Source organism: Rattus norvegicus, chromosome 11, assembly GCF_036323735.1.
Source record: "Rattus norvegicus strain BN/NHsdMcwi chromosome 11, GRCr8, whole genome shotgun sequence".
Taxonomy (NCBI): domain Eukaryota; kingdom Metazoa; phylum Chordata; class Mammalia; order Rodentia; family Muridae; genus Rattus; species Rattus norvegicus.
In genome coordinates this window covers 48,061,902-48,080,702 of record NC_086029.1, presented here as the reverse complement: position 1 = coordinate 48,080,702, position 18,801 = coordinate 48,061,902, and the positions used below count along the sequence as shown (strand labels likewise).

At 45.2% G+C, this 18,801-nt stretch overlaps 1 protein-coding gene across 13 annotated transcripts in view; it reads right to left on the bottom strand.

Annotated features, from left to right (window-relative positions):
* Kcnj15 (potassium inwardly-rectifying channel, subfamily J, member 15) overlaps positions 1-18,801 on the bottom strand; it is a 44,333-nt gene that overhangs the window by 10,583 nt on the left and 14,949 nt on the right. Inside the window, 1 exon segment of one of the 13 annotated variants that reach the window (NM_133321.2) lies at positions 9,651-9,753. The exons of the other annotated variants lie outside the window; for them this stretch is intronic. The gene's annotated coding sequence lies outside the window, so the exon portion shown is untranslated. 13 annotated transcript variants of the gene reach the window in all.

The window sequence follows — 18,801 nt, the reverse complement described above, 5'->3', positions numbered from 1 at the left end:
CACTGAGTCACGGCAGTGCTGGGCTCCTTGAGAAGGAGCTACACCTTTTACTAGCCTGACAGAGCTCTGGGTTCAGTCCTCAGAACCACCGGAAGATCGAAGCCCGACAATGGGCATGGGGTCCCACATGACACTGCTGCTCTGGGAGCATGCGCTGTCCAGCATGGTGGACGGCATCCCATCTCTTTAGGGTGCGCCTTGCTCACCCTGCTTCCTCTCAGCATTCTGAGTAATACTGTTGTCCGGGTGTTGAGTGCGCCTGCATATTTCTTCAGGCAAACCGACTACTCCATCCTTGTAGGTAAAAATGCCCCTCCCAGTGCCCAGAGCCAGGGATGAGGATTTTGATATCAGAATACATAGATATTCTAGTCAAAACTGTGATGTATTATTTATATTTAACTTACAGATATTAATAAGTCATATAGGTCACAGAATATATATTATAAAATATATCAAAGATATAGATGTTATACAATTTATATTAAATATATATCATATTAGTTATTTGTGCAGTACCGATAACTCTAAAATTAATCTACACTAATTGTATAAATGCTTTATTTATATTTTGTGTTAAGCACATATTTTACTATAATATAAATAATTGTAGAAAAAAATAAGTACAGAGATATTTTTAACTCTCACAACAAATTTCACCCGTCATTTTTGCTAACCCACTCCTGTTTACACAATACCTTTTTTCTAGTTTTCAAAAATAGAATCTTCCACCTGCCACAGATCCTTTCTTAAGAAAAATAGATTCATTTAGGAATCATTTCCCCCCTCCTGGTTAGCACAGCTTTAGGACTTCCAAAAAGTCTGAAATTATTTTTGTTTTATTGTATTTTGTAAGTTTTCTTCCCGGGAAAACATCATGTTGTGTTCTGTGGCAGACAAACAAGGGCAGAAGAAAAGGAAAATGCTGTGTCCTGCTTTTCCAGCAGGTGACCCTGTTCCGTGTGCTCTTAAGGGCTGGGACCTGGTGGGGAATGAGACCGGAATCAGTTCCTATCTTGCTTAAACTCTGACAAGAGTTGTTTAACCTCTATTGATAGGAAAAGCTTGAAAAGATTTCTTGGGCACCAGCTATTTCTGACACACTCGTGGTTTTTGATGACCTACAAGCCCAAAGATTATGTAGATTAAATTTCATGTTAAGTAGACACAGGATTAAATATTAAGTAGGAAAAACATGCTTAACAAGAATTTGTTCAGGGTTCACTGATCTCAGGGGGGTTAAAAAAAATTGAAAATAAACCCAGCCAGGCTTGCTGTCCTTTGGACCCTGGGACGGGCCACACAAACACCTATCAGACCTTTTCTACAGCCTTGGACCAAATCCTCCTCCCCTCTTCAAAACCACCTCCCGTTCACTTCAAAGCCTGGCTGAGTTCTGAACCCGGTTCTTAACCTCACTAACAGTAGGACATCAGTGGCTTTGCCTATGTTCACCAACATATTCGCAAGCCGGTTGTCCGTGGTCTGTGCAGGCAGAGCCGTGGCAGACTTGGTGACTGTGTGTGTACTGTGTGTGTTTGGATATAGATTACCATTATTCCCATTTTTCTCCTGGGTTCTGTAAAGGATCCTTACGCGGGCCTGCCCCTTTGAGCTGGCTGTGTTTCCGCTTCCTGTGTGGTGAGGTCACGTGACTTTTCTGCCCCATGAACTGTGATTGGCAGTGGCTCACGGTGCCTAAGAAGAGGCACTGAACTCGTGCGGGCGTCTTGCCCTTAGGATGCTTGTTAGTTCTTCCTTATTTTGGGACAGGGGAGGAGGAAGAAGATGTCCGAGTTGGACGAAGGCAGAGCAACTGCTAACCTGTAACCGGTGAAAGAGGATGCTTGTGTGAGTTGTGGAGGTTTTGGAGTTCTGGGTTCCGGAGACAAAGCCTGCTAAAAACCGGAGCCAGAGAAGCTCTGAGTATGATTTGTTATTGGGTTGTATGCTAAACGATATACAATTTAGAGGAACAACATAGACTATTTCTCTGCTCCAAATTCTCTTCCTAGACCTGCATTTGGAGTTCGCATTATGACTACTATTTCAAAATTTTTAAGTCCAACCACATTTCAGTAGGAAGACAGATGTGTCTGATCTGCCTCCGACTGAGTTATCGCAAAGTCAGCACTAGATACAAGGTGCAGGGCGAGTCTTCCGAACTTGGTGCACGGATGTGGCCCACCCCTCAGTTCCAGCCTTCCTTTGATCTGTGGATCTGTTGGCTTGGCGATCTATAATCTCACAGACAAGAGTGTCCTGGGCCATTATCTTTATGATAGGGACAGTTTGATTTCAGAGGGCGGACATTCCGAAGCAATACCGTTTTTCATTCCACCCTTCTCTTTACCAGCTGAAGAAAAGCAAACCTGTTTTCTAAATGAGGATCCTAAGATGGGAGGGGTTAAATAACTTAGGAGAAACATAAAGCCAGCAGGTAGAAGATGTTGGCCAGACATCTGTTAGCCTCTGGCATTGGCCTCTGTCAGCCCCTGGCACCGGCCGCCTAGCTACAAAGCCATCGCAACAACACGGTGACTCCTGTCTTCTCCCAGTGGCTCGTGATGAAAACGAGGCGTGATTATGTTCATCAGAGAGTAAAAAGCCATCTCCAGCTTATCAATCACCCTCCGCCATATCTAACCAGATACAGCTATTGTTCCCATGTTCTAGAGGATAAAGACTTGCTATGTGTCTCTGAGCACTCTGGCCACTGGAGGGGTCTGGAGAAGGATAATGCCTTGTGTGGAACCAGAGGTCTGAAGGTTGGAGCCCCTGTGAGATAATGCTGCAAGTCTTGGGGTCACACGTGGAGAATAGGGGTCTACATACAAGTTACAGAGAATATGGAGAACACAGGGTGAGGTCTAGCAGGAAGCTGATGAGGTTCACTGTACCACACGAGACTGCCAGGAATTACAGTTGTCCTGGACATGTTCCCGGGGGACAGAAGCTCAAGTGGATTCTCTCTTAGCAAATAAGGGGCCCTGCTGACAACGCGCTTGAGAGACTGGTGAGGGCACACTCGACTGAAAATCACTCCAAGTCCCTTCCTTGTTCCGCCAACATCCGCTATGACTCCATAAAACCCCTGGAGGCTTGCCCTGCAGAGATAGGATGGTTGGAACATAAGCACCCTCTGGTGTGAGCGTGACTCAGGCAAAGACCATCGAAGGCGTTTGCAGGAAACTGGCTGGGATGCTTTGCTGTTTAAGCCAGGCTGCTACAAGTCCTGCAGTCAAGAATGCTTACAGGATCATGCAGAGAGGTCCTTGCCTGCACGCCCTTCCCTGACTCTGCCTATGCAGGACCGAGAAGTGTTATTTCCAGTGCGCCCGGAGCATGCCTGGAAGTCCCTCATACCACACCTGAGCAGAACCATCCAGCATAGGTGTGACCTTTGGAAACACTCTAGGGAGTGCCGATCTGCTCTACACTGAACAAAAGAGAATCCAAGAGTGTGTGTGACTCATTGAGGATTCCTTGCCCAGCAACTAACTGGCTTATGGCTGGAAAATACATGGGATTCTTAGGCATTTCCGTGAGCAGATGTCACTCCTGGTTAACATGAAATATCTTGAGGAGGCCTATCCACCTCACTGGATTCTGAAGATAGGAGCCCCTGAGGAGAATATACCCCTCAACGGTAGTATCAGCCTCCCTTGAGGAGCTCATCGAAAGTACAGGGTTGGTCATGGCCCCACCCCCCCCCAAGGTCAGCCCAAACTTTCTGGAGGTGCTTTCCAAGAGCTGAAGTCTTAAAAGAAACTCAGTCTCCCAAAAGGTTGCACGAGCAGCTTAGTGACTTGGAGACATTTATTCTTTTCCCTGTTGCACACGGGGAAAGCAACAGATGTTCCTTCGGTGACTAATCCTCAGTTTCACATCCCATGTGACCCTGTCAGGAACCCGTTTGCCTCTGTGGTCAGATATTTAGCCTCCCTTTTATGTCTCTGCTCCACTATTATTCTTTCAGATTCCATAAGCACTTTTTCTTAAAAAAAAAAAAAAAGTCCTCTTTCCATCCTTAAATGTGGTTTGCATAGTTATACCTTCATTTCTCAGTGAGGATTCCTTCTAATTCTTTTTTTCTTCATGCCATAGAACGCCAACCTTTCTCCTCCTCCCCAGCAGGGACAAGTCTAAACAGATACCGGGTTCAGCAGAGACTCTCCATTTTCCATGGCAAAGAATCAGGATCTGAGCCCTAGAGTAGTGAGAGCTGTCATTTGCCGAGTATTTTTGTAAAGACGGTTTAATTTTAGGCTCTTTATTTGCAGGGGAGCCAGCTCACCCAAATAAAACACTGTGCATCTGTCTTGTTGTTACGAGTGACCAACCGCAGCTGAACATTCTTCCTTAATGACAGCTGGGCTTCCTTACAGCGTAAGAACGCACAGCAGCCAAGGGCGAGCGGAAAGCTCCTTTGGTTTACCGCCCTTGGTCTCGCGTGCTCCGACATGCGAAGAACGTGGGTAATAAGCATATTCTCCCCCTTAAACACAGTGCGGCTTGGACACACATTGTTGTGAAGTAAAACAGGAAAATCTATGTCTCAGGAGTGGGGAGAAGAAGGCAAAGGGTGTTGTGTTAACTTCCCTAAGTGTGGGTGCCCAAAATGTTCACTTCAGGGAAAGTGCTTCTCTAAGAGGCTAACACGGGCTGACTTGCTGCTCTTGCTTAGATCAATTCAGACAGAGAAGATGGAGTTACAGGGCTCTGTGTGGTGCGGGTGTTTGATTTGAGTGTGGTGGAGTAAGTCAGAGAGGAAGCATCTGGTTTTGCAGACAGCCCAGCAGGGGAAACAAGTATTTTATAGTGTATGTTTTAGTTAATCAAACTGCAAACTGGGTGCAGACTGAGCCTGAGAGGAGGAAGCCAGCACCCATGAAGCCAACGGAACTGTTTCCCTTAATTCCCATCTTCCTATGACTCAGGAGGTGTTTGAGTGGGCAGCACTCCCTTCTCACCATGCGTCCTTATGTAATATATGTACATCACTTCAGATCGACTTCCCCTAAACAAATCTCCCTCACAAAGTCACTGTGTGGAGAACCTTTCACTACCCCAAAGCACTTATTTCACTTTAAGTTGACCAAGGCACAGGAAGCACCTTGTAAATGTGGTGTCTCGTTCTTCTGGCCTTGTGATACTTTTTCTTTAAAAAGCAAAACAAAACGTGATTTCGATCTGGGTGATTAAATGGTGAGGAATGGATCTCTGCGTGATTCACCTGTCACAAGGGGGGGATGGAGTTCCTCCCCCTTGTGGATTTTCCTGGTCTTTATTATCCTGATGGGAACCGTATACCAGACAAAGGAAATGACTGACTCTTGCTTGGTTTGGAACCAAGTTATTTAACAGCAGGTCCTGTGTCAAAATGTTTCACAATCCAGTCTCACTCTCGGTCCGGGCTTTGTCCGCATGTCTGTGATACCGAAATTGGAGCTCTCGGGTCTCGGGAGAGCACAGTTCCTACTGCCAGCCTAACCTGGAGGGCGATGCACTTCCAGGACCTGGACTATGTCTGAGTCATCTGTTTCTTGAACGTGTCCTTACTCGTGATCTCTGAGTGACGGGTGTTTTCTAATTTCAAAGTACCTTCGCGTTCAATCAAAATCTCAGCCCTTTGGCAGTCGGCTAATCCCCATCAGTAAATAGGGAAATGCAATGCACCAAAGCCAGCCGTACTTAATTAGCTGGAGGGCGTTTGGCTCAATTTTGGTTGTACCAGGGTTGCCAGATAGGATACGAGATGGTCGGTCAAATTTGAATTTAGGACGGGTAGCAAATATTTTTTATAGTAACTATGGTGATATTTAATAACTAATATTTAACAATATCCATCATTGATCCAAAATGTTTTATATGTATTCTCTATGTATGTGCCACATAGAGACATATAGATAGCACAGTCATCTCATTTTTATTTGATAAACCTGATATTCTTTAGGGAAGGACAAAGTTATGATCCAGGGCAGACTAGAAGTCCAAACCGTGTAAAGACAAGGCTCTCTACACAGCATTCTTAGAACAGCGTCCTGGTACTATGGACTCTGAAAACAAATACAGGCACTGTGGCCCTGTGGGATCAGGTGCAGCCCTTTCCTGCATGATTCTTAGAAACAGACTGCAAGCTGGTAATCAAGACTTATCTTTTGTTTGTCTGGGGGACTGCAAGCATGCACCACCATGCCAGACTTGGGAAGTGCCAGGGACTGACCCCAGGACTTGGCTCATGCTCTGTGAGCTTCTACCTAACTGAACCATGCTCCCCAGCCCTGGTCTCATTTTCAACAAATCAGTTCAGGGATTCTGAGCCTTTTTTTTGTATTATGGTCTTTTTTTGGTGAGCTAGATCGACACATGGTTGCCTTCTTGGAATAAGGACGGCCCATGGAGATACTAAAACAACGTAGGAGGAAGGGCACGGCCACCCCAGCGTAAAGTGCCTCGAAGCCTCAAAGACATCTCCTGCAGAAGGACTTAACTGAGGACTGCCTGAGAGACCAAGGATTGCTGGCGTAGACAATGCCAGCCAATCAGGAACTGCTGTTTAGAAGAGACACTTTCTTGGGACCAATAGGGCGTGGGTGGACGGTATTGACGGTATTAAAGGAACCTGCAGTAGTGTTCAGAGGAGCTCACTGCAGTGTTTCTCATCTGCTCTTGGAGTCTTTGCTGTTCATTCCCTGCCACCTCACCTCCAACCCGTAAGAGCAAGCAGGGTCGGGCAGTGGGCCACCCAGGGCACAGGCAGCATCACAGCATTGCTGGCAAAACACAGATCTTACAATTTTGCAAGCCACTGTGCTTTCTCTCTGGTTATCATGTAAAAATCTACTATTCTGAGGTAGAGTGGACAGAAATATACATTTAAGATCTCTGGGAAGCCAACAGAGTAGCATTGAGCTGCTTTGACAGGGTCATGGTTGGGGCTGATACAGTTATGGTTTAATGTACCCATTGAGAGTCAAGAAGACAGAACCTCTACTGGGAAATCACTGAAAATTAACAGCCCCCCTTTCTTTTCTCATCTGAGGTACTTGACCCTCTTCAGTTCTCCAGGCCTGGTAGATCTGGATTTAAATTAAACCTTAAATTCTAAATGCAATAATTATGACAATATCAACCAGTCAACCTCATCCAGCCTTCTCGATTTACCTTCCTCAAAGGCACAGTCAGGCATCCGCTATATTAATTTCTTTTAAAACCATAGCATGATTCCTTAATAATTTAAATCACATGAGTTATCTCAGTAAGTAAAAGCACTTATACAGTGTGGCAATCTGAGTTCAATCCATGTGACCCACACAGTAGAGGGAGAGAATCAGCTCCTGCAAGTTGTCCTCTGAGCTCCACCCATGTACCCTGGCTTGTGCTGGCACACACACACACACACACACACACACACACACACACACACACGCGCGCGCATACATGCATGCATACACACAGACACTAAAGGTAACCCCAAACCCTTTATAAATAAATAACTCACAATCCCCCTTCTAACATGATGACACACACTGATGTTAGGCGTGGACACCTATCAGTATCCCACGCAGTTGGCATGGGACCCAAGAGAGGCAGTCCAACGTTCTCTTCTCTAGAAGTCCTGGTGCCCTTTCTTCTGGCAGGGAAACAAAGGAGGAAATAGCAGAAAACAGCTGAAACACGTAAGCCAGCCTGACTTTTCATAGTGTTACGTGGTATTTCTAAGAACTATGGGGCCAGAGCTTTAGTTAGCATGCCATGTGGTGCCACACAGGTTTAGATCGCCATGGTTGCAGCAAAAATTCTTACCAGGAAGGAGAAAGCATCCCTTCCCATGGCACTGCTCCTTGCAAACCTTCCAGCGGCTCCCACTGCAATGGGGCAGATCCCGAGCACCTTTGTAAGTTGCCCCTGCTGCTCAGCCCCAGCTCAGGATCCCTCTAGGATGGAGCCCAACTTGCCTCTTCCAAAACAGCTCAATGCCCTCAGGGCTTCATGTCTGGGAACACTTGATTCTGTCCCAAAGGTTCTCCTTTCTTCTCTCCTTAGCTGGTTCCGCCACTCCTTCAGAAGTCTGGTTGAGCCTAACAACCAGCCTCTACTTAAAGATACATTGAGCACTTCTTCAGAGTCATTGTTGTGTAAAGGACAGAGAGCTCTATTCCAGGACAGAGAGCTCTATTCCAGGACAGAGGGCTCTATTCCGATCAACACTAGCTGTAGGAATTTGGACAGATTCTTAACCCTTGAGACTTAGTGCCCTCGAGGACAGAATGGAGCTGATGGTAATTCCTGCCCTCCAGAGACTGTGAGAAGTTGAAGCCCATCTGTCTACAAAGTTTCACACGAGAGTTGACTGTTACAACTCACAGTAAATGAAACACATGAAAGGAAATCACACTTACAAAGGAAGAGTGGAGAATTCTCTTCTGAGTCTACAAAGGCCTCAGAAGTCCACAAAAACCACCATCTACAGCCTCTATAAACAGGCAGATCAAAACACATGGCAGGCTGAAAAGATACTTCAGTTCTTCACTATTTGTTCATCTAAAGCAAGAACTTACTGTGCACCTACTATGTGCTGAATGCTGCGTGAGACCCAGCAGTGAATGCAAGCCACTTTGTCTTTGGTTTTCTATAGCTTAGAAGGGACGGGGAGGTGACACCGTGCATAAGATTAGACAGCAATTCAAAGATATTCGTGGGCAAGCTGGGGAGGGAGAAGCGGCCAGAAGATGGAGCCTGGGCATCCAGTGTTTTCTTGTCTGGGGTTCCTGGAAGGTTTCCCCAAGAAGTGAATAAACAGAAGAACCTCAAGTTGGGTGAGTACTGACTGTCTGTGGCACCGTCTGTGTGTCCTGGTAGATGGTGCCTTTCAGAGGGGAAGGTGAATATCAAGGAGGGGGTGGGTGAGGGCAGGGGAGAGTTAGGGCCTTGTGGGATTGTTGAAAACTGCCACAACTTCATCTCAGGAGAATGGGGGACTTCTCAGGTTTTATTCCAAGAGACGATTTAACTTGCTTCCTAGGCGATTGTTTTTGACACCATGAAGAATGGTCTGGCAAACCTAGATGCTGACATCCTATTTAATTAGCACTTCCAGTAAGCCAAGATGAAATGTCTGCTGTACAGACCAGGCTGGTGTTAGATGCTTGAGAGAAGTGAGAACCTGTGAGCTGTGAGTTCCCCGTATAGTCAACAGGTGGCTGGGGCGTGGACAGGAGGGAAAGGAGGCCTCGGAGAGGAGATAGGGTCTCAGTCTCATTCTGTGGCCTCAAACATACAAGGTGAACCAGGCTAGTCTTAAGTTGTGGTAATCCCCCTGCCTCTACATTCCTAGTCCTGGAATAACATGTATGCATCAATATGTCTTTAAAAAACCCACAAGAATACACAGTTTCTCTCTCTCTCTCTCTCTCTCTCTCTCTCTCTCTCTCTCTCTCTCTCTCTCTCTCCCTCTCTCTCCAGGTAAGCTTAAAATGAAATGGCTTTAAGATGCCAGCAGCACACTCAGTTCTTCAAAGGAAACACAATTAGAAAGGATTTTCAACCAGACTTTCCGTTTTATGCCATTAATCTGAAAATTCAATTTCCCCGGCATGGCTCCTTCTCAGGCTGTTCGGATGTTACTGTAAACGAGATGTACTTACAGTGTCCAGCTGAGAAACTTTCCACACTCTGCCACAGCCAAATCTGTGGAATCATTTACTCTCAGACATGTCCCAGTTGGTCAAATCCAGGAGCCTGGTTTGCAGTGAGCAGTGAGGACTATTCTCTTATGTTAGCTTAAGGCTCCGGTCTAATTGGCTGGAGTGTTTGCACTTGGCCCAGAGGGGTTGCTGATGAAGCAGAATCCCGCTTGCTGCCCTTGCTCAGGCAGGTCCAGTTTCTCCAGAACCCTCTCTGCCTCTTGCAAACTCCTATCCATTCCTCATAGCCCAGCTGAAGCGTCAGCTCTGATTCTTGGCAGACTTTCTCTTGTTTCTCTCCTTTGCCAATAGCTCCTGACAGCTTCCCCTGCTGGTGTAAAATGGTGATCTGGAATGTGCCTTTTACACTAAAAGATGGGTTCTGGAGGGATGGGTTCAGTTCATCATATATATATGTATATATATATATATATATATATATATACACATATACGTATATATGTATATATATCACATATGTGTGTCTGTGTATGTGTGTGCTTATATATGTATGTATGTGTGTGTATGTGTGTGCTTGTGTCTGTATGTGTCTGTATGCATGCACACGTGTGTGTGTATGTGTGTGTGTGTCTGTGTGTATATGTCTGTGTCTATGTATATGTATGTGTATATATGTGTGTGTGTGCTTGTGTGTGTGTTGCGTGCAGGTGTGTGGGTGAGTGTCTGTGCATGTGTGTGTGAAGGCTGGAGTTGATGCTCTGTCTTTCTCAATCACTGATCATTTTCTGTCTTGACCCAGGGTCTCTCTGAACCTGGAGGCATGCTGATTCTGCCCTCTGGGCTGGTCAGCAAGACTCAGGGACTCCCCTGTCTCCACCTCCCAGCACCAGCATTGCAGATGCATATCACCAGCTCAGCTTATTTTTATGGGGATTTGGGAGATCAAATCCAGGCCCTAGTGGGTGTGTTGCAAGGACTCTATGAATTGAGCTAGAGGGCTGGGTAGAGGCCCAGCCATTAGTCTGTTTTAAATCACTAATGCTAAAGCGTGTGACATGTACAGAGGAGGGAAGACTAATGTGGGCAGAGTTTGTATTTGAGTGAACTCAGAACTGAACTTATGGTGTTCCCCTGCCTCTGACTTCTGAATACTGGAATTACAGTCACGAGCTATCAGGCTTGGGGAATTCATTGCTTTAGAGACCAATGAACATTGCATTTCAAGATATGCACACATTTCCCGGGGTCCACTCGACATGGAAATTCTTACAGGCATAGGAGCTGAAGCCTAAGGATGTTCAGCTCCCAGTAAGCCCCATATGGCGCTAACTAAGGTTGAAGAGCTGTGGCTAACGTTGCGTAGCAGTGGGCCTGGGTCCTCACCTCAACCACAGCAAACAGGAAACAGGAAGGAGCCTGAGTCCTGCTCAGTGGCTGACTCCCCTTTTCTCCTGGGGGTGGCAGTTACTAGTATTACCCCAAACATGCACAAGATACATAGTCCATCCCATAAATCTGACAGAGACACAAAGGTCAGCTCTCCCATCTGTCCCTGTAGGAAGAGCCTTGGGGGAAATCTGCCTGAAGAGAAGGCTTTCCCTCTGCAAGAACGTTAAGCTTGAAAGCATCATTTGTACAGCACTATGCAGTGTTACAAAAGGATCCCATACTCAGCAACTCCGTCCAGCGCTGGCTCTGATCTAATCGCTTTCCTTCTGGGGAGTATAGCTGGAGACTGAGGTATTGACCATGCCTGTTCACACTGCTCCCGTGGAGCTCACACAGAGCTGGGAGTGCTGAGTCAGGGTAAGCTGCTCTGACTTGGTTGCTCTGACCAGTATTCTCCATAGAACTCACTGTATGAAAGGACTCCCACTGCAGGGGGAGAGCACATAGGTCCTCTTCATTCAAAATGAGAGACACATCAGAGGCACACACACAGACACACATACACACACATACACAATATATACACATGCATACTCACACACATAATCACCACACACATACACACACATACACATACATACACATTCATACACACAAACACACAGTACACATAGACACAGATACATACACAGCACACACAGACACTCATACTCACATACAAACACATACACATTCATATATACAGACACATTCATACACACAGACATATTCATACATACAGACACACATAGTACACACACAGAGACACACACAGTACACACACGGACACACACGAGACATGCACACACACATACACATACATACACATACCACACACACACATACCACACACATATACACACCCAGTACACACACACACACACACACTCACCACATACACATATACACACACATACACATACATACACATTCCACACACACACATACCACACACACATACACACACACACACACACACACTGAATGAATCAAATCTCTTAGTAGTTCATGTTTGTGTGTCCCTATTACAGTTTTCCAAATATTACTTTTGTCATGTTTATACAGATTTCTTAATTTCTGAGTCAGCTTGCATTATGCAAAAGCAGTTGAAAAACCCTTGCTGTCATGTGTATGTGCGAGTGTGTTTATATGTGTGGGGTTGCATGTGTACTTGTGTGCAGGTGTACATGGAGGCCAGAGGACAGCATGGCTTGTGGTTCCTCAGGAACATACCTTGGCTTTTCAGATAAGATCTCTCATTGGTCTAGGGCTTGCCAAACAGTCTAGGTGGGTTAGTCCCTTCCCCCAGACCCTCCCCTTCTGCCTTCCCAATACTGAAACTATGAGCCACCCTGTCTGGCTTTTTATGTGGATTCAAACTCTGGGGAATCAAACTCATGTCCTTAAGCTTACAAGGTAAACGACTACACCCAAGCCTGACATGTGAAATTTCAAATACTGTATATGCTCTACTGCAGAAAAGATTTCAATGAACGATATTAAGTGCCATCAAAATTAAGGCCACGGTTTATAGAAGCTGGGGCAACCCAGCAGAATTCTACCCAGTGTCTGATGTCAGAGAGTGATGCCAAAATGGACAAAGGCCAAGAGCAGTGGACCTGGTGGAAGAAAATTAAGTTTACCGATTGAACTGAGTTAATGCTTAAAGAAAACCTGGTTGTCAGAACCCACATTCTTGCTGGGATCAGTTCTTAGCCCCGGTACAGACAAGATACCCAACTTTGGAGCTAGCCCTGGGAATGGGACTGTGGTTGAAAAACCTTGGCAGCGCCTCCATGGTGTGTACCCTCACCTCTTCCTGTTGGTTCTGTCACTGCCAGAAACAACAGACCATGAGATGGAAAGAAAATTCAAGATGCCTGCTTTCAGCAACTGCCAGTAAAGGGAAGGGGAGGAGTCATGCTTTAAGCAGAACATGTGACAGACTCTGCTTAGTGCTCTCTCCGACCTGGGTCCTTCTGAAGGGAGCTGTTTCGCTGTCTTTGCTGGTCAGTCTTCTGACCTTTCTAGGTGTTTATTTTCAGTTGGTTTCACAGAATGAACTTGGTGATCCCTGGACAACTGGCAGCGCCTCTCTCTATTTCCGCATACTTTAGTTCATCTCTGGTTGTGTGTAGTTCTTGTGAAACCCCAACAGGTTCAGACTTGAGGTCTCTATCTCAAGTCATCTTCCTCTTAGAATGCAGTGAGACTCCAGCTCACCTAGACTACGTTCACTTAGTCTAAAAGCCCCAACTGTCTAGATCAGGGTTCCCCATTACTCAAAGCTTTACCCCTCACCTTTTAAACATGGATCTGTGGCAGGCCCCTTCTGTCTATCTGTGGTACTAGAAAATAGTTGTGCCAAATTATTGAAGGAGTTGTGATAAGGAGGGAAACCATGTGCATCAGTATAGAAGCAAGCACTTCAGTCCTCAGCACTTAGGGTAACAAGTAGACGCAAGGAGAGCCGTGCTCAGGCTGTGTGGGCCAGAGACTGGGATCAATGAACTGGGGGAGGCTACAGCCTTCAGCGGGGCATGGCTCCGTGACTCTCCAGTCCCACAGATTCAGAACAGGGCTTGGCATGTGTGCACATTCAAGTTTTGCCCTAGGAACTCTCTACACTTTACATTTTAAGTTTTCTTACGTGTTCTTACACTTTAACACTTATATTTTAACACTTTCTTTCCACGCTTAACATCTCATTCCCTCTCTTAGTAGAATCTTCTAGTGCAAAACCCATTAGCTTGTATTTCTTTGATCCAGTAGTGTCACACGTGAGGTTCCCGTCTCAAGTTCTCTTTAAGAAAGTTCTGCACGATTGGGAAAAGATCTTTACCAATCCTACAACTGATAGAGGGCTCATATCCAAAATAACAAAGAACTCAAGAAGTTAGACCACAGAGAGACAAATAATCCTATTTAAAAATGGGGTTCAGAGCGAATCAAAGAATTCACAGCTGAGGAATGCCGAATGGCTGAGAAACACCTAAAGAAATGTTCAACATCTTTAGTCATAAGGGAAATGCAAATCAAAACAACCCTGAGATTTCACCTCACACCAGTGAGAATGGCTAAGATCAAAAACTCAGGTGACAGCAGATGCTGGCGAGGATGTGGAGAAAGAGGAACACTCCTCCATTGTTGGTGGGATTGCAGACTGGTACAACCATTCTAGAAATCAGTCTGGAGGTTCCTCAGAAAATTGGACATTGAACTACCTGAGGACCCAGCTATACCTCTCTTGGGCATATACCCAAAAGATGCCCCAACATATAACAAAGACACGTGCTCCACTATGTTCATAGCAGCCTTATTTATAATAGCCAGAAGCTGGAAAGAACCCAGATGCCCTTCAACAGAGGAATGGATACAGAAAATGTGGTACATCTACACAATGGACTATTACTCAGCCATCAAAAACAATGACTTTATGAAATTCATAGGCAAATGGCTGGAACTGGAAAATATCATCCTGAGTGAGGTAACCCAATCACAGAAAAACACACATGGTATGCACTCATTGATAAGTGGCTATTAGCCCAAATGCTTGAATTACCCTAGATGCACAGAACACATGAAACTCAAGAAGGATGACCAAAATGCAAATGCTTCACTCCTTCTTTAAAAGGGGAACAAGAATACCCTTGGCAGGGAATAGGAAGGCAAAGTTTAGAACAGAGGCAGAAGGAACACCCATTCAGAGCCTGCCCCACATGTGGCCCATACATAAACAGCCACCCTATTAGATAAGATGGATGAAGCAAAGAAGTGCAGGCCGACAGGAACTGGATGTAGATCGCTCCTGAGAGACACAGCCAGAATACAGCAAATACAGAGGCAAATGCCAGCAGCAAACCACTGAACTGAGAATAGGACCCCCGTTGAAGGAATCAGAGAAAGGACTTAAAGGGCTTGAAGGTGCTCGAGACCCCATATGAACAACAATGCCAACCAACCAGAGCTTCCAGGGACTAAGCCACTACCCAAAGACTATACATGGACTGACCCTGGTCTCCAACCTAATAGGTAGCAATGAATAGCCTAGTAAGAGCAGCAGTGGAAGGGGAAGCCCTTGGTCCTTCCAAGACTGAACCCTGAGTGAACGTGATTGTTGGGGGAGGGTGATAATGGGGGGAAATGGGGAGGGGAACACCCATATAGAAGGGGAGAGGGAGGGGTTAGGGGGATGTTGGCCCAGAGATCAGGAAAGGGAATAACAATCAAAATGTAAATAAGAAATACCCAAGTTAATAAAGATGGAAAAAAAAAAGAATGTTCTGCACACTACAGTCTCGGTAGTCCCTGTAAGGCCATCGGCTGTCTAGCTCTGCAGAGTCTGCTATCTGTTAGTCAAAGCCTCACTCCTGAGCTTTTGAACATGGCTATGAGACCCTCCCATTGTTGACCCTTCTGCTGGCTTTGGCACCAGGCACTCCTCAGTCTGCTGCCTATACAAGCCAGGCAACTCACAGATGTCCCAGTGAGCTGGCCCTTAGTAATGGATGCATGTTACCACAATCGGCCTTCTGGAAAACCCTTGCTTTCCTGATTTTTCAGATTTTGTTTTGAGACACTGATCATGGTGGGGAGGTGCTTTTCTTAGCTGTGGGGATGGGTTCAGTGCTTTCCCTCCAAGTTTGACAGTGTATTTTATCTCCTAAACACTTAGTTCAGTATGTGGAATTGCCTGTAATCATGCCTGTATTAATAAGGTAATTAGAAATATGACTGGGGAGTGGATATGCGTCCAGCACCGTGTTGACAGTGCAGATAGTTTTAACTCCAAATATCAGAATGACTTGTGAAACTCTGATAAATATAAGTAAACTGGGGCTCAGATAAAGAGTTCACCTGAGATCATGTCTAGACCATGGTCTGTCTCACTCCAAAGCCCTCCCTCCATCACAGCCCAGAGGTTTTCACTGGAGCTGTGCTACATGTGCCTGGGCCCAGGACACAGCAGGGCTGAGGTGTGTGTTGAGTACATGCGTATGTGAGTAAAAGAAAAGGAACTTGAGCTCACCTTGAGGAGTGTCAGCCCAAAGTCTTAGAATTATGCTCCCACACATCCACTACAGTTAGGAACTAAATCAGGGGAATGTCTGCCTCTATACCACACGTACTCTTTGCTGATGGAAGATGTTAGCTTTCCCTGGAGAGGACAGTGTAGAGTCCTCAGAAGGGAGGCCGTGAACCTTTTTCCTGAAGCTACTCTTTCTTGTTTCATGTTCTCTGAGCAGCCCCACTCACACAAGCCAGAGCAGACATCCGTCCCAGCCTCCCTTCCTTAGGATCCACTGGCCAGCAATCTTCCATTTTACCTCCTGCATGGTGCTGTTTCCAACCTTGCTCTTTTGAGACTGTCCTGGTGCAGGCCCTGTGCTTCCTCTCTGCAAATCATTTTAATATATTGCCTGCTGTTCCTCTGGCTTCAACTGACCTGCTTCGCGCCACTCCCCCTTTATAACCAATGTTTCTAAAATGCACAAAACAATTTTTCAAAGTGAGGACCTGTGTGTGGGTGGGATCTGCAAGCTCCCATCCCATTCTTCCCCTGCATCAAGCCTCATGGCTCCACAGTTTCTATTTGATGAACTCTGACCTTCTGAACCCATAGTTTGAGTCTCTTACTTCTAGCTCCCCTACCATCTGGACCACGTTTCTGGCGTTGCCTTTCTATCATCCTCACTTCAATGAGCATGAACTGCTCTCAGGGCCTGTTGCAGTCCAGGTCACCTTGTCTTTCTATTGCTACTTGTCCTGCTGCCTTGCCTAAATGAAATGCCAACCATTGTGATATCACACCCCTTTAAGCTGCAATCAATGCTTGCTTTCCCTGACTCCCAGTGCAACGTCAGTGAAGAGTCCTTCTTCCCATTCACAACTAAGAAGTGTGACCACCTTTACTCCTGTACCTGATACTCCAGAGCCTTGTGCACTTCCCTTCTGCATGGCAGAGAATCCATACTTCAGGGATGTGGGCTGGGCTGAGTTCACCTTGTGCTCTTAGCAACAGAGCCTCTGGCACAAGCCAGGTCTTCGGATCTGTTTTTATGACTCACGACTCTAGAAATGTGTTAGCACATGAACCAGGAAGTGAATTACTAGTCAGTTTATAAGATGAAACATGAATGACCATCAAAAGCATGATTAAGAATACATAAGTGATTCCTATGCCCTTATCATTCATGCAAAGTCTTTTAAGTGGCTGACATAGATATGTTCTGTGCTTGAACACTGTTCTATTTCTCTGAAAAAGGAGTCTCCACAGTTAAAATCCTCTGGATTAAGAAGAATGTATTTTTATTTGTCTTGACTCAGACACTCTTGAAGGTGTCATTGGTGTTCTGAGGAAACATGTGCACATTCTGGGGTAGGTTCCCTTGCCAAGAACGTTAAATTTCTTAGGCTGTGTTTGATCAGAGGTTTCCACTGGAGAAAGCAACAACCTTCACAGGCATACCAACTCATCATTCACTTAACTCACCCCTAGCGAAAGCACACATACAGAAAATACTGCTACACTCACCAGTGACCATTGAAACAGCCTTATTAATAATACATTTAAGAAGCCCAAGAGCTCAACTTGGGAATCATGGCAGGTCATGGTCAAGGGAGAAAAGAATTATGGATCTGTTTGATGTGTTTCTCTTAATATCCTTCAATTCTTTCTACTACGCACCAAAGTGTCACCTTTCATCTCCAGCATTTGCTTCTTAAAGTCACCCCTAGTCATTAGAAATGGGACCTAGTTTCAAATATACTATTCTCATCCTCACTTTTAAAAAACTCTAAGAAGATGGTGCGGTAGGTAGAAATCTAATAAACTATTTAGAATTGAAAACTATGAATAAATTTTTGAGCTATTACCCCTGCCTCAAACTTATTTCCCAATTAGTCCTAGCCACCAAAACATTATTCACTTGTAAGCTCATTCATGCTGCAAGAATTTAACACTTTTTTGGTCTTTTAAGCATATAAAGATGAGTATGATGGGATCCAAGCACTCAAACACATATCAATAACTAGAGGAGATGATGGGTATTACATTGTTTTTCTTTTATACCCAACACAACAGATCCCTGTATATTACATTGTTTTTATACCCAGCACAACACATTCCTTAACATTGAAGTAGTTCTGATTTACTCATGGATGCTTATCCACTTCAATGATAAAATTCAATATTCCCTGGTTCGTGTGTTTCACTCATTCCAAAAGATTGTGGGCAAGAACAAGGATCTGGTCTTCACATCTACATTTCCTATGTGTGACATAGAGTTGGCTGGGTGCACTTGAATGAATGCAATCAATAGAGAAGACTGAGTGTTTCCAGGAAAAAGTCAGATGAATGTCAATTCAAAGAGTCAAAAAAGTCTTAGTAAATTTCCTGTAGTAAGGGAGAAACAGGAGATTGCTAACAAGGGAGAAATCACCAGGCAGAAGTGTGGTTTGGTGAAGAATGGTCAGTGTTCTCCTTTGAACAACCACACAGAGGCTTTTCAGATGTGATAATGTATTGGCTCCAGCACAAGCCAATCAAATCAGACTTTTCAGAAGGAGCATCTGCTTGAACCCAAGTCTTGCTCATTTTTAAAAATCTCTTAATTGGTTCCTAATGTTTCTTTATAGTTGCAAATCACTTGGGTACCACAAAGGCAGAGCAAGACCAGGTTGTGGATAGCCTAGTGTTGAATTTTGTAAGGGGATGGAGGTT